The sequence below is a fragment of the Pongo pygmaeus genome, chromosome 9 (assembly GCF_028885625.2).
Source record: "Pongo pygmaeus isolate AG05252 chromosome 9, NHGRI_mPonPyg2-v2.0_pri, whole genome shotgun sequence".
NCBI classification, from domain to species: Eukaryota; Metazoa; Chordata; class Mammalia; order Primates; family Hominidae; genus Pongo; species Pongo pygmaeus.
In genome coordinates, this window is record NC_072382.2 from 56,875,326 (window position 1) to 56,889,934 (window position 14,609).

General features: G+C 41.4%; 1 long non-coding RNA gene across 1 annotated transcript in view; it reads right to left on the reverse strand.

Annotated features, from left to right (window-relative positions):
- Positions 1–14,609, reverse strand: part of LOC129007511 (uncharacterized) — a 71,212-nt gene that overhangs the window by 54,225 nt on the left and 2,378 nt on the right. The window contains exon 2 of the long non-coding RNA XR_008492336.1: positions 5,976–6,022. This is a non-coding gene — a long non-coding RNA (uncharacterized LOC129007511). The remainder of the gene's footprint in view (positions 1–5,975; positions 6,023–14,609) is intronic.

Consider the following 14,609-nt stretch of genomic DNA (forward strand, 5'->3'; position numbering starts at 1 on the left):
CCAACATGGAGAAACGCTGTCTCTATTAAAGATACAAAATTCGCTGGGCGTGGTGGCGCATGCCTGTAATCCCAGCTACTTGAGAGGCTGAGGTAGGAGAATCGCTTGAACCCGGGAGGCAGAGGTTGTGGTGAGCCAAGATCGCGCCATTGCACTCCAGCCTGTGCAACAAGAGCGAAATTCCATCCCAAAAAAGAAAAAAAAAGGAACCCCAAGTGAACTTCTGCCCCAGAGGTGGCCTGACCCAGCTGAAAAACCACAGCCCCAGCTACTCAAGAGGCTGAAGCAGGAGAATTGCTTGAGGCCAGGAGTTCAATGATGTACTATACAATTATCGCACCTGTGAATGGCCACTGTACTCCAGCCTGGACAACTTAGTGAGACCCCCATCTCTAAAAATTTTTTATTTTAATAAGCAAAACTGCAGGTAGTGTCACTTGCACAGATCTGGATCAGACTTCTACTGATGAACTTCAACACTATTTTAGCAGCTACATAACAAACTTTTTCATGTTAAGCTTATGGTCCACTAAGACCTACCCCTGATGGCTTTTTTTAAATATGGACTACACTCCTTCATATTTCACCCACTCTTTGATTGGGTAATTGACATTTTTAAAGCTAAATATAGACTTTGTGTTACATTTCCTCTAGATAAATTTAATATTATTGCTTTGGTCCATCCATCTGGGCTATTAAAATATTTTTATTACTACTTTGGCCATTCCATACATTACCTTGCCCTGCTGACTTGGCGAGAGTTGAACATTTCAACAGTGTCCAATCCATTCATCCATTCAACCTACATTAACTGAGCACTTACTACTCTCTAGATGTTACGTAGGAGCCAAAGATGCAGAGGATGTATCTGACAGGGGGTGACAAGTACTGCTGCAGAAGCAAGCCATGGGCTCACAGAGCAGGGAATCTCTATTGCTGCCAGCAGCAATGGAAAAGTTTCCCAGTTTATGAGACGTGGCAGAAGCCAAGACCCATTCTCCTTTTCTTTCTGAGCATACTGCTGGGCTGTATTTTCCAGCCCCCAATGATTCTTGGTGCTTCCACATTAATGACCAGGTCTTTCTTCCTGGGCAAATAAACGGATGAAAGTCCACTGTGGTAAGCCTTTCATGATTTCCTCTGCCTTCCAAGCAAAAAAATATCTGCAGGTGGCAGTAGTCTGTCCTTATCTTTCTGACCTCATAACCCTACCTTCATCCCCTTGCTAGTACACATGTCCATTTGGCAAATATCAGTAGAGTTCCCACAAAGGGCCAGGCACTGTGTTAGGTTCCATCGCATTCTCTTAAATCCTCTCTGAGTTCAAAATCTCCACACTGGGGAGTGGTGCCTTCCCCATCCTGGTGGGTCCCCTTCTCCTTTGCATCCTTTGCTTTTGCATCCTAGCTTAGATCAAGGTCTGGGCATCTGCATCCGTACACCCTTGCTTAGCACCAGGCATCCAAGCCACTGTGTAAAGGTGCTGCATGAGGGAAGGAGAGGACAAGGAGCACTCTGTCCACTTAGTCTCTTGATTAGTAGAGCACTGTAGTAAGAAAAACCTGGACATCAACTGAAGAGACAAGGGCTCAAGTCCCAGACCTGTGAGCAACCAACTCTGTGATTTCGGATACGCCCTTCTGAACTTTATTACAAAACAAGCTAAATAGACTTTCAGCTCCAATATTGTGATTCTTTCTAGGCCAATCCCTAATTCCTGGTTGAACCCTCTATTCTATTCTAATCTAGATTTACAATAAAACAAACAAACAAACAAACAATTTTAAGAGGCAGAAGAAAGGGAAAAGAGTTTAGCCAGCCTTCCTTATACCAAAATGTCTGCTGGCAACATGCAGCCTAAAGCTGAAAAACAATTGCTAAGGGTTATAATTCCAGAATATCCTCAGATTTGTCCTTGCCCATAACCTGATTTCTTTTAGGGCCAGACTAATTGTGTCCAGACTCAAGCTCCATGCTAAGTCAGGACTGACTTCAATTATTCATGGAATTTCCACACTGGGATGGTTTGGGAGATATTATTTGCAGATGTATTTATCCTTTCCCATCTTCAGGAACTCTTAATAATGAGCTGTTTGGATAGGCAAGTCCCTTAGCTTCCTTGAGCCTCAATTTCTTCACCTGTCAACAAGGAACACAGTTCCTCCCTTGTCTTTGGCTCTTGAATATCTTTGGTTCTGTGATTGCAGGTGCCTCAGCCTGAGATTTCACATGCAGCTCACAACCAATAGCAAACCATATAGACATTAAAAAAAAAAAAAGAATGCCATATGATGATTAAACTCAAAAGGAATTATGCAATTAGCAAAGGACGTTGATCACCCAACATGTGAGTCTAATTGCAGTGCATGCAAATGTTTGCTAAATTAGATAAATATGGGTTTGCAGGCACTCTGGTGCACAGATTGAGTTGTAAAGTTAAGGAAAATATAAAAGTTAATTATAAGATGGGAGTGATAAACACGGGGTATGCTCACTAGGCCGATTAGGATTATTAACCAAGTAATCACCTCATGCCAAAGGTGGAGTGTTATAGGAGTTGTGGGCCCACACTCTGACTACTGTGTAATGAAGTTATCATGTTTTATAGAACATGAAAAACTTGCTTCATTTTTACACAGCACCTGTCATCTGAAATCCATAAGCCCACAAGGCTGCTCTTATAGGAGTACACCTATTAGCCTGCCAGGACTTTCTATGTAGAGGAAAAAGAGTGCTGGAAAGGTAATTACAGTGGGAGTCTAGGTCCTGGAAGCAGATTGCTCAGATTTGAATCCTGGGTCAATCACTAATTCTTTGACTAGCTCAGCTCACCATGCCTTTACTTCTTCATCTCTATAATGGAGACACAATATCACCTACCTCTTAGGGTTATTGCAAGAATTAAATTATTACTTTGAATAGCACTAAGAATACTGTGACACATGGGAAACAATAAATAACTTATTTCTTATTATTTGCTTTTCACTGTTCATTAATTTACATGCAACAAAGGGACCACTACATATAAGGCACTATGCTAATGACCATAGTGGGGGATACACACACATGGGTTCCATCATCACATTGGTATATAGGGAGGAAACGTTGGCACACAAATAATTACAGTGAAGCAACATATGAGAAGAACTGTTTAAGTGTTTCAAAGTGTTCAAGGTGGGGGATCATTCCTGCAAGGTGACTGGAGAAAGCTTCATTAAAGACAGGCCACTTCAGGCAGACCATGATGAGATCTTTAGCAGAGGGGAGGTTGGGTGGGAAGGTGTGTCACATTCTAGGCAGAAGACACCTCATGAGCAAAGATGCTGAAGTCAGAAAATCCCAGGCAACATCAAGTTATTGCAGGAAGTGATGGGCAAGGCTGGAAAGGAGTTGATATGTTTTGGCTGTGTCCCCATCCAAATCTCATCTTGAATTATAACTCCCACAATTCCTACAATTCCCATATGTCATGGGAGGAACTGGTGGGAGGTGATTGAATCATGGGGGTGGGTCTTTCCCATGCTGTTCTCATGATAGTGAATGGGTCTCACAAGATCTGATGGTTTTAAAAATGGGAGTTTCTCTGCACAAACTCTGTTTTGCCTGCTGCCATCCACATAAGACATGACTTGCTCCTCCTTGCCTTCCACCGTGATTGTGAGGTCTCCCCAGCCACATGGAACCGTAAGTCCAACAAACCTTTCTTTCGTAAATTACCCAGTCTCGAGTCTGTCTTTATCAGCAGCATGAAAAAGGACGAATGTAGAAGCTTTGAGGTCTACCTGGGGGGACTGGGGGGTGTGTCAGGTCAAGCACTGAGTCTTAACTTTATCTCATGAGTCCCTGGGATATTTTAAATGAAATAGGACAAAGCAGTGTTAAAGGAAGATGAGTCTGGCAGGGTGAGTAGAAAAGATGGAAAAGGGAAAGACTGGTAACAAAGGGAGCTGCCAGCTACGGCAGTGCCCCAGATGTGTGGCAACAAGGGTAAGAATGAAAAGGCAGGGGTGAAGGGGGGACACTGGGCCAAAGTGTCAAGACTCAGTGACAGAGTGGAGGTACAGAGCAAGAACAGGGAAGAGGAGGAGAGGATGGTGAGGGTTTTAACTCGAGCAGCAGGGACAGAAAAGAAGTCATACTCGTCCTCCAGAGGTTCTGATTCCTGGTTACCCAGCACTTTATCCAGATAGGATCTCTGCAGCAAGAGGCAGCACAGGGCAGGATTTCCCAACACAGGCTTGAGAGTCAGACAGCTCAGGGTTTCCTGCTAAGCTGTGTTATCTTCACCAAGTTTTAACCAGAGCTTCCATTTCCTCTTTTGCCAAAGGGGGATTGAAGACAACATACCTCAGGGATGTTGTGAAGATTAAATGAGATCATGTGATGATGAAGCACCTGCACATGGGCAAAATCCTGGGGCGGGGGAAGAGGCCAGTGCCCCAAAATGCAGAATACCAGAAAAGACGAACAAATAAAAATGAAAAGTATTTTGCATTAAAATTCTCCTGAACAGGGGTTGTTCACGTTTTAATGATTCAGAAGCTCTTTGTGAATCTTACAGCACCATCAGCACCACCAGCGCCACCAGCATACTATCACTATACTGAGGCCTCAAGGAAGCGCTAGCTGGCACATATTCAAGTCAGAATAAAGATAAACCAGCTCATCACACTGATCTGGAGCCAGAAAGAGGGAGAGCAGTGATCAACAATCCCAGATCCTGCTGGTGGGCTCAGCCTGTGAATTTGGATAAATTTCTCCCATGCTTTCATCAAAGAGCCCAACAGTTTTCTTCTCCTCCCCTTCCAGCAATGCTAGCTTCCACATGCCTTTCCCAATTTCCTGTGACGAAGGTTGTAGAGACCATCCCAGGGGCTGCTGACCAGTCAGCTGGTATGCGTGGACTTCAAAGGCCTGTTGACACAGCTGCACACCACTGGGCCAAGGGCCAGTGGCAGGCCTGCCTGAAATGCTTTATCCACACCTTGACAGCAATACAGGCCTCCCCAAGGGGACCAATAAACCATCTCAGCTCTGGGATCACTGTTATTTAGTCAACAAAAATTCAACATACAAATGCAAACTGGTTCCACCAAGTGGGCCACTGGAGTTTGGAAATTATAACCTGAATCTCTGCCTGATCCGTTTTCTGCCACTGCAGAACTCTGCTCACAGCTGATGTCTTATTACGGACAAAATTGTCTTTCAGCCAAGCTGCTGTTACTTTTCAAAAATACCCAGATCATTCTGAGATAATCCTTATGGGTACAGAGAGACAAAAAGAAAGCAAGCTGCGAAGCAGGAGATTAACCCCAGTCCATCAGACTTCAAATCCTGTGCTTTTTCCAGTTTTCAAGGAAAGCTCGACATCAGCAAAGACGTGTACAGTGCTGGGAGATTTAAGTAATCAAGTCTACGCTCCCCATGTCACAGGGGAGACAAGTGCAGCTCAGAGGAGTTCAGTGACTTGTCCAAGATCACACAGCAAGTGACATCTCCTACTATGAAAACCAATAAGCTAGCAAGAGATTTGATCATATTAATAAGACTATGTCCTTATAATCAAACAGCAATTAACATTTTCAAACAATATTTTTACACATGTAGCCTCCGCTAGTCCCATACCATCAATGAAGTGTTTATGCCATAGATATTACCAGCCCATTTCACAGAGGAGGAAACTGAGGCTCAGAGAGGTAAGTGGTTTCCCTAAAGTTGCAGAGCTAGTAGGTGTCAGAGTCGGGAACTGGAGCTAGAGTCTTCAGATTCTAAGCCAGTTGGCAAGTGTTAACCAAATCCAATTCTATGCCTGGGCCTGTACTTCGAGCAATTAAGAAATCTCTGTGCTGGGAGCAAAGAGACAGGAAAGTGAAGCACAAGAGAGGTGATATTTACTAATAGAGCCAATTAACTAGACACAAAACCTTAAATTATGATGCACTGACTAATTCTAGTAATAGATAAGAACATGTTACCTTAACGTATTTTTCCTCTTCAACATGTCTTTCTCAAGCCATTTCTCCTTTAAAAAAAAAAAAAAAAAGATAAAGCAGGCTTCTAGTTGTAAGGATTCCAAAGACACTGGGCATTCGCTCAGCTGAGCAGTGAACATAGCTGCACCTGCAGTAGAGGCAGTGGGAGATTGGGGAAGGGGGTGGAGGACACAGATTCTGCTCCTTAGAAGAAACAATTTCCTCGCAAAAGGTTCTTAGACACAATCTAGCTATTGGGAATCTCTATGAAGTGATTAAGAAAGCAAAAATAAACACAAAGGCAGATACGCATTTCTCTGGATTGGTTTGGATTATATTATATATAACAACATACGATAATAATAGCTATTAAGTACTTGCCATGTGCTAAACATTGTGCTAAGTACTTTGCATCTATTATCTTATCTAATCCTCATGACAGCCCATGAAGTATATTTTAATCCCAATTTTAGGGAGTGGGGGGAAAGGAGGTTCAGAGAGGTTAAGTCATTTGCCTAAGGATTCACAGCTATAATGATGAGATGGCCTTTGAACCAACCAAGGTCTGTTTCACCACAAAGTCCTAATTTTCATCCACATCTTATCCTATCTCAAGGAAAGATTACAGACTAGAAGATACTTCTCTGTCCTCCAGACCCTGATTTCTTTAAAAGCAGCCATCTTAGGCCAGGAATGGTAGCTCACACCTGTAATTCCCAGCACTTTAGGAGGCCCAGGCAGGAGAACTGCTTGAGACCAGGAGTTCAAGGCTGCAGTGAGCTATAATCAAGCCATTGCACTCCAGCCTGGGTAAAAGGGCAAGACCTTGTCTCTAAAGATAAAAAAAGGGAAAAATAATTTAAAAGTAATGTCATTTTGTATTCTTCAAATCAACTTTAAAACAATTTTAAATTGTTATCTCAAAGATTGAATCTGTAACAAAGCTTAGCACTATTTTATCTATTTTTTTAAATAAAAATGCTTGTTCCAATTTTTAATTTTTTTTCAACTTTCATTTTAGATTCAGGGGATACATGTGCAAGTGTGTTACCTGGATATATTGCAGGATGCCAAGGTTTGGAGTATGAATGATCCCATCACCCAGGTAGTGGGTATAGTACCCAACTGTCTATTTTTCAACCTTTGTCCCCCTCCCTCCCTCCTCTCATTAGTAGTCCCCAGTTTCTACTGTTGCCATGTTTATGTCCATGAATACCCAAAGTTTAGCTCCCACTTGTAAGTGAGAACATGTGGTATTTAGTTTTCTGTTCCTATGGTAATTCACTTAGGACAGTGGCCTACAGCTGCACCCATGTTGCTTCAAAGGACATGATTTCATTCTTTCTTATGGCTGTGTAGTATTCCATGGTATGTATATACATTTTCTTTATCCAATCTACCGCTGATGGGCACCTAGGTTGATCCCATGTCTTTGCTATTCTGAATAGTGCTTTGATGAACATGCAAGTACATGTGTCTTTTTGGTAGAAAAATTTGTTTTCTCTTGGATATATATCCAGTAATGGGATTTCTAGGTCAAATGGTAGTTCTGAGTTCTTTGAGAAATCTCCAAACTGATATCCGCAGTGACTGAACTAATTTACATTCCCACCAACAATGTATAAGCATTCCCTTTTCTCCACAGCCTCAACAACATCTGTTGTTTTTTAACGTTTTAATAACAGCATTCAGACTGGTGTGAGATGGTATCTTATTGTGGTTTTGATTTGCATTTCTCCATTGAGTGATGTGGAGCATTTTTTCATATGTTTGTTGGCTGCTTGTATGTCTTCTTTTGAGATGTGTTTGTGTCTTTTGTCCATTTTTTAATGGGGTTATTTGGTTTTTGCTTGTTCAATTATGTAAGTTCTTTATAGATTCTGGGTATTAGACCTTTGCTGGATGCATAATTTGCCATTTTTTTTTTGCATTCTCTAGGTTGTCTGTTTACTCTGTTGATAATTTCTGTGGTTGTGCAGAAGCTCTTTAGGTTAATTAGGTCTCACTTGTCAATGTTTTTATTGCAATTGCTTTTGAGGACTTAGTCATAAATTCTTTCCTAAGGCTGATGTCCAGAGTGGTGTTCCCTAGGTTTTCTTCTAGGTTCTTAGTTTGAGGTCTTACATTTAAATCTTTAATCCAACTTGAGTTAATTTTTTTATATCTTGAAAGGCAGGGGTTCAGTTTCATCCTTCTGCATATGGCTATCCAGCTATCCCAGCACCATTTATTGAATAGGGAGTCCTTTTTTCATTGCTTATTTTTGTCAACTTTGTTAAAGATTAGATGCCTGTAGGTGTGTAGCTTTACTTCTGGGTTCTCTATTCTGTTCTATTGGTCTATGTGTCTGTTTTTGTACCAGTATCGTGCTGTTTGGGTTACTGTAGCTTTATAACATAGTTTGAAGTTGGGTAATGTGATGTCTCTGGCTTTGTTCTTTTTTCTTAAGATCGCTTTGGCTATTTGGGCTCTTTATTGGTTCTGTATGAATTGTAGAATTTTTTTCCAATTCTGTGAAAAATGATGTTGGTAGTTTGATATGAATATCATCGAATCTGTAGATTGCTTTGGGCAGTATGGCGATTTTAATGATACTGATTCTTCCAGGTCATGAAAATGGAAGGTTTTCATTTGTTTGTGTCATCTCTGATTTCTTGAGCAGTGTTTTGTAGTTCTCCTTGTAGAGATTCTTTCACCTCCTTGGTTAGATGTATTCCTAGGGGTTGTGTGTGTCTATTGTAAATGGGATTGAGTTCTTTATTTTCCTCTCAGCTTGAATGCTATTGGTATATAGAAATGCTACTGATTTTTGTACATTGATTTTGTATCCTAAAACTTTACTGTTTACAGTTCCAGGAGCCTTTTGGCAGAGTCTTTAGGGTTTTCTAGGTATAGAATCATATAGTCCACAAAGAGATGGTTTGACTTATTATTTTCCTTTTCAGATGCCTTTTATTTCTTTCTCTTGCCTGATTGTTCCGGCGAGCACTTCTAGTACTATGTTGAATAGGAGTGGTGAGAGTGGGCATGGCATCCTTGTCTTGTTCCAGTTCTCAAGAAGAATGCTTCCAGTTTTCATGACGTTGGCTATGGGTTTGTCGTAGATGGCTGTTATTATTTTTAGGTATGTTCCTTCGAGGCCTAGCTTCTTGATGGTTTTTATCATGAAGGGATGTTGGATTTATCAAAAGCTTTTTCTGTGTCTATGGAGATAATCATATGATTTTTGCTTTTAATTCTTCGTATGTGGTCAGTCACATTTATTGATTTGTATATGTTGAACCAATCTTGCATCCCAGGAATGAAGTCTACTTGTTCATGGTGAATCAACTTCTTGCTGTGCTGTTGAATTCAGTTTGCTAGTATTTTGTTGAGAATTTTTGCATCTATGTTCATCAGGGATATTGGCCTGTAGTTCTCTTTTTTTGTTGTATCTTTACCAGGTTTTGGTATCAGGGTGATGCTGGCTTTGTAGAATGAGTTAGGGAAGAGTCCCTCCACCTTGATTTTTAGGAATAGTTTCAGTAGAACTGGTACCAACTCTTCTTTGTATGTCTGGTAGAATTAGGCTGTGAATCCATCTGGTCCAGGGATTTTTATGATTGGTAGGATTTTTTATTACTAATTCAATTTTGGAACTAAATATTGATCTGGTCAGTGTTTCAATTCCTTCCTGATTCAACCTTGGGAGATTGTGTATTTCCAGGAATTTATCCATTTCCTGTAGATTTTCTAGTTTGTGTGCATACAGGTGTATTCACAGTAGTCTCTGAGGATCTTTTGTTTTTATGTGGGATCAGTCATAGTGTCACCTTTGTTGTTTCTGATTGTGCTTATTTGGATCTTCTTTCTTTGTTAATCTAGCTAGTGGTCTATTGATCTTGTTTATCCTTTCAAATAACCAACTTGGTTTTTGTTAACTCTTTATATAGATTTGGGGCCTCAATTTCATTCAGTTCCACTTTGATTTTAATTATTTCTCTTCTTCTGCTAACTTTGAGATTCATTTGTTCTTATTTTTCTGGTTCTTCTAGGTGTGACGTTAGATCATTAATTTGAGATCTTTCTAACTTTTTGAGGTAGGCGCTCAGTGCTATAACCTTTCTTCTTAACACTGCTTTTGCTGCAACCCAGAGATTTTGGTATGTTGTATCTCTGTTTTCATGTATTTCCAAGAGATTTTTAAATTTCTGCCATAATTTCGTTGTTTACCCAAAACTCATTCAGGACTAAGTTGTTTAATTTCCATGTTATTGTGTGGTTTCTGAAAGATCATCTTGGTGTTGATTTTTATTTTTATTCTGCTGTGGCTGAGAGTATGGCTGGTATGGTTTTGATTCTGTTTTTTTAATTTATGGAGACTCGCTTTATGGCCGAGCTTATAATCAATCATGGACTATGTTCCATGTTAGCACTATTGTAAAAGAGTATGTAGAACTATACATTTTGTGGGCAAACTCAAATGCAATTCATTAATAACTATAACCACACGTGGATTAATATACTCTAGTCAATTTCCATATTGATAACTGCTGTGAGCTTTTATTAAGCTTTTTTTTTTTTGAGATGGAGTCTCACTCTGTCGCCCAGGCTGGAGTGCAGTGGCACGATCTTGGCTCACTGCAACCTCCGCCTCCCGGGTTCACACCATTCTCCTGCCTCAGCCTCCCAAGTAGCTGGGACTACAGGCGCCCACCACCACACCCTGCTAATTTTTTGTATTTTTAGTGGAGATGGGGTTTCACCGTGTTAGAAAGGATCCTGACCTTGTGATCTGCCCACCTCTGCCTCCCAAAGTGCTGGGATTACAGGCGTGAGCCACCGCACCCAGCCTAAACATTTTTGATTAAGGCTTAGAGAAGAGCTATCTAATTCTTTTGGAAAATAAGTTTTTTTGTCAAAAAATTAATTTGTGTAGGTCCTATTCTGTCTCTGTATTGTACAATAAAGCAGTTCAATGAGCAATAAAACTCTACCATAATATATCTGGGTATCATGAAGCATATTAGGTCAAATCATATCCTGAAAACTGTAACTTTAAGGGGTATTCATTAGTGCCAAGAAGTTGGAAGAAATCAGGCAGATTTCAGATTTCAGGGAGGAGTGGATTATTAGAATGTTTGGTGACTGTTTAGAACCTTATGTGGGGGATGCCCCCAGCCTGACACAGCTGATCAAGAGCCTGTTCTGTCTTCTCAGTGCCTGAATTCACAATGACTGAGGGCTACTGAGGTGTAAGGAACCCACTTATGCCGACTTCAGTATCATTCCGGGAGAAACAGGGCATCCTCCAGTGACTAAGAGGCCACAATCTTGAAGAACTCAGAGAAGCAGACAATTTGTCCAGATGAAGTCCACATTTCTGCAGAAGAGGGAGAAAGAGAGAGGGGGAGTGGGAGTAAGTGAAGAGTTGGCTTTGTTGCTGGGATCCCAAGGGCAGCCATCATGTCCTGTAGCTGGTGCCTAGCAGAGTCCCTAGGCTTGGAGCAAGTGATCCATACATATGGGATGAAAGGAGAAGAGAAGAAAACTTGGGTTCCTAGGGAAGAAAAAGATCTACAGAAACTTTTAAAAAGTACTATAGAGGTAGAACATTTATTTAAAAAAATAAAAATAAAAAAGGCATATTTGTTGAATTGAGGAATGGCAGAGAAATCTCACACTTACAGGAAAAAAAAACAATAAAAGCTAACACTTTGCACCAGACGCTTTCTACTGCTTGAATATAAACTCCAAAAGGGCAAGGACTTTATCTCTTTCACTCACTGTGTATACCTAGCACCTAATTCAGGGTTTAGGGGCATAGTATAGCACTCAGTATACTATTTTTCAGTGAGTAAATAAATAAAACCGAAGAACCTAGCTAAAGTAAAAAACCTGACATTTAAAAGGGAGTGCTAATTACGAGCTCATTTTCCTAGCATTATGGAACACCAAGTGTGTGCCAGGCATTGAACTCAGTACTGAAGATAAAGAGATTAAAAGACAAGGTATCATCTGAGGTTGGTGGGATAACATTCCAGAGTAGAATTTTACTCCATCAACCAACACCTATCAAGCCCCTGCTCTGGGTCTGGCACTTTGCTGGGCACTGGAAAGACCAAGAGGTGAAGAAGTCCCTCTCCCTGCCTTAAGGAGTGCACAGTGATGTAGGTGGGAAGCATCCATAACAGAGGTGCCTATATAGGGGTATGATCAAGAACAGGATGTGATAAATCTGCCTGGAGGGGATCAGCACAGTTACCTTTCACTACCAGCTTTAAGCAAAGAGCAGCAATCATTGATTGATCAGGAAGGTTATAGGATTCCTGCATTGAATGGGACTTTTTTTTTTTAAAGACAGATTCTTGCTCAATGGCCCATGCCATTGAGCCCATGCCACTCCAGTGCAGTGGTGCAATCTTGGCTCACTGCAACCTCCACCACCCGGGTTCAAGCAATTCTCCTGCCTCAGTCTCCCAAGTAGCCGGAATTACAGGCACCCACCAGCACGCCCAGCTAATTTTTGTATTTTTAGTACAGACGGTGTTTCACCATGTGACCAGGCTGGTCTCAAACTCCTGACCTCAAGTGATCCACCCACCTTGGTCTCCCTAAGTGCTGGGATTATAAGCATGAGCCACAGCGCCTGGCTCCAGTAGGACTATATTTTAGGTAATAAATTCCTGAACCCTACTCCTAGGAATCTCTACATATACTTCTTTAATATCCTAGAACCTGAAAAAGCGGGTTTTTCCAACCCACTGATAAGCACTGGATTACATGACATTATGACAATTTTAAGATTCCATGTGCAATAATAAAATGAGAACAGAACTCAGACTCCAGCTTCGCATGAGGACTCTCAGTAATTTGTGTTCTATTATCCCCAAAGTATTTTTAAAATTTAGAAGCTGGCTGGGCGCAGTGGCTCATGCCTGTAATCCTAGCACTTTGGGAGGCTGAGGTGGCCAGATCATGAGGTCAGGAGTTCGCGACCAGCCTGGCCAATATGGTGAAACCCCGTCTCTACTAAAAATACAAAAATTAGCCGGGCATGGTGGCGTGCGCCTGTAGTCCCAGTTACTCAAGAGGCTGAGGCAGGAGAATTGCTTGAACCCAGGAGGCAGAGGTTGCAGTGAGCCAAGATCACACCACTGCACTCCAGCCTGGGTGACAGAGCAAGACTCTGTCTCAAAAAAAAAAAAAAATTAGAAGCAGTAATTGCTCAATAAATGGCAGCAACTGTTGCTGCTGCAGCTGAGTCCAAGGGTGCAAATGTCTATATAGGGCTCATCAAGATAGATCAGGGCCCATCAGGAATTTCCCACAGGAGGTCACAGGAGAGTCTGAAGGGATTTCACACACAGCCCTGCTGCTGCCTGGGACATACTCTGACCTAGTCTAGCTCCACAGTCAGCACAAGCCAGCTCCAGGCATGCCCACTTCCTGGGTCCCTTGCTTGTATCCATCCTCTTTAACCCTGCCCAGACCAGACCCAGCATGATTCATTTGCAGGCTTAGTACAAGGACCAGGAATAGCTGAGATCTAGTCGTGAGCAGCCACAATTCGACCCAGCACATAGGGATTTGTGCAGTTTTAAGCTCCAGACAGCTGTTTCATGGTATCTATGCCAACACATACTGCAGATAAAGCACAAACCCAAATTGCCCCACTAGGTCAGGAAGCAGAGTTGGTGATATAAGCACCTAGGAGGTAGGGCAGCAAGAGAGACAGAAAAGGTCAAGAAACCCATTAGCTAGAACTCCTTCCTTAGCCCTTCATCCTTCCCTGCTCAGCAGAGGAAGGTCTTGCCTGTCTTTTTGGTGATGATGAAAAGGGACACGCTTCAGAAATCCCAAATGTTACCTTTGAATGTAGGCGCCCCGGTGATGCCTATCTTTCCCCCTTACCTTTGATATCGTTTTTCATAATACTTTATTTAATGCTGAATGTGTTACACAACATGTCAGCCTTCCGAGTTGTGCAATCCAGAAGGGCGGCAGCACAGAGTAGAAAAACTGGTCTAACTTCAGTGAGACACAGATTACACAACATGATGAACAAAAGACCAGAAACAAATACACAAATATTCCCTTGGATTATGTAACTAATAAGTGGAAAACATATTTGATGGGAAAATTAAAAAAAAAAAGATTTCAAGCTTATGCCCTGATCCTTCCTTCTTGGTTGCAGTAAACATAAAAGTTTTCAGTAGTCTTTTCTCTCCTTTACACTCATGCTGCATTTCAAATTGATACTCTACACAGTGATGAGTAGAACTTTTCTTTCTTTATTACCTTTCATTACATGAAAGTGTTGTTAAGACTTCAAAACTGTATCACTTCACTCTTAATAAAACCACTTTTCAACATATTCAATGAGTTTGACTACAATTTCACTTCCTTCAGTAAGACATGACAACTATCAGTAAGCAAGAATTACATTCTCACCTTCCTGTTTTTTTGTGTTTAGGGAGGGGTTGAAATGGTTAAGGGCTAGCCTGAGTTGGCACTAACATTGCTCTCATAGGAACTTTCAGAGGCAGTGGAATGGGATGTATGAACTTGGAGCAGGTAGACCTGGATTCTAATTCTGGCTCTATAGCTAACTTGGCCATCAGTTTAACCCTTTTGTGCCTCAGTTTTCTTCTCTAT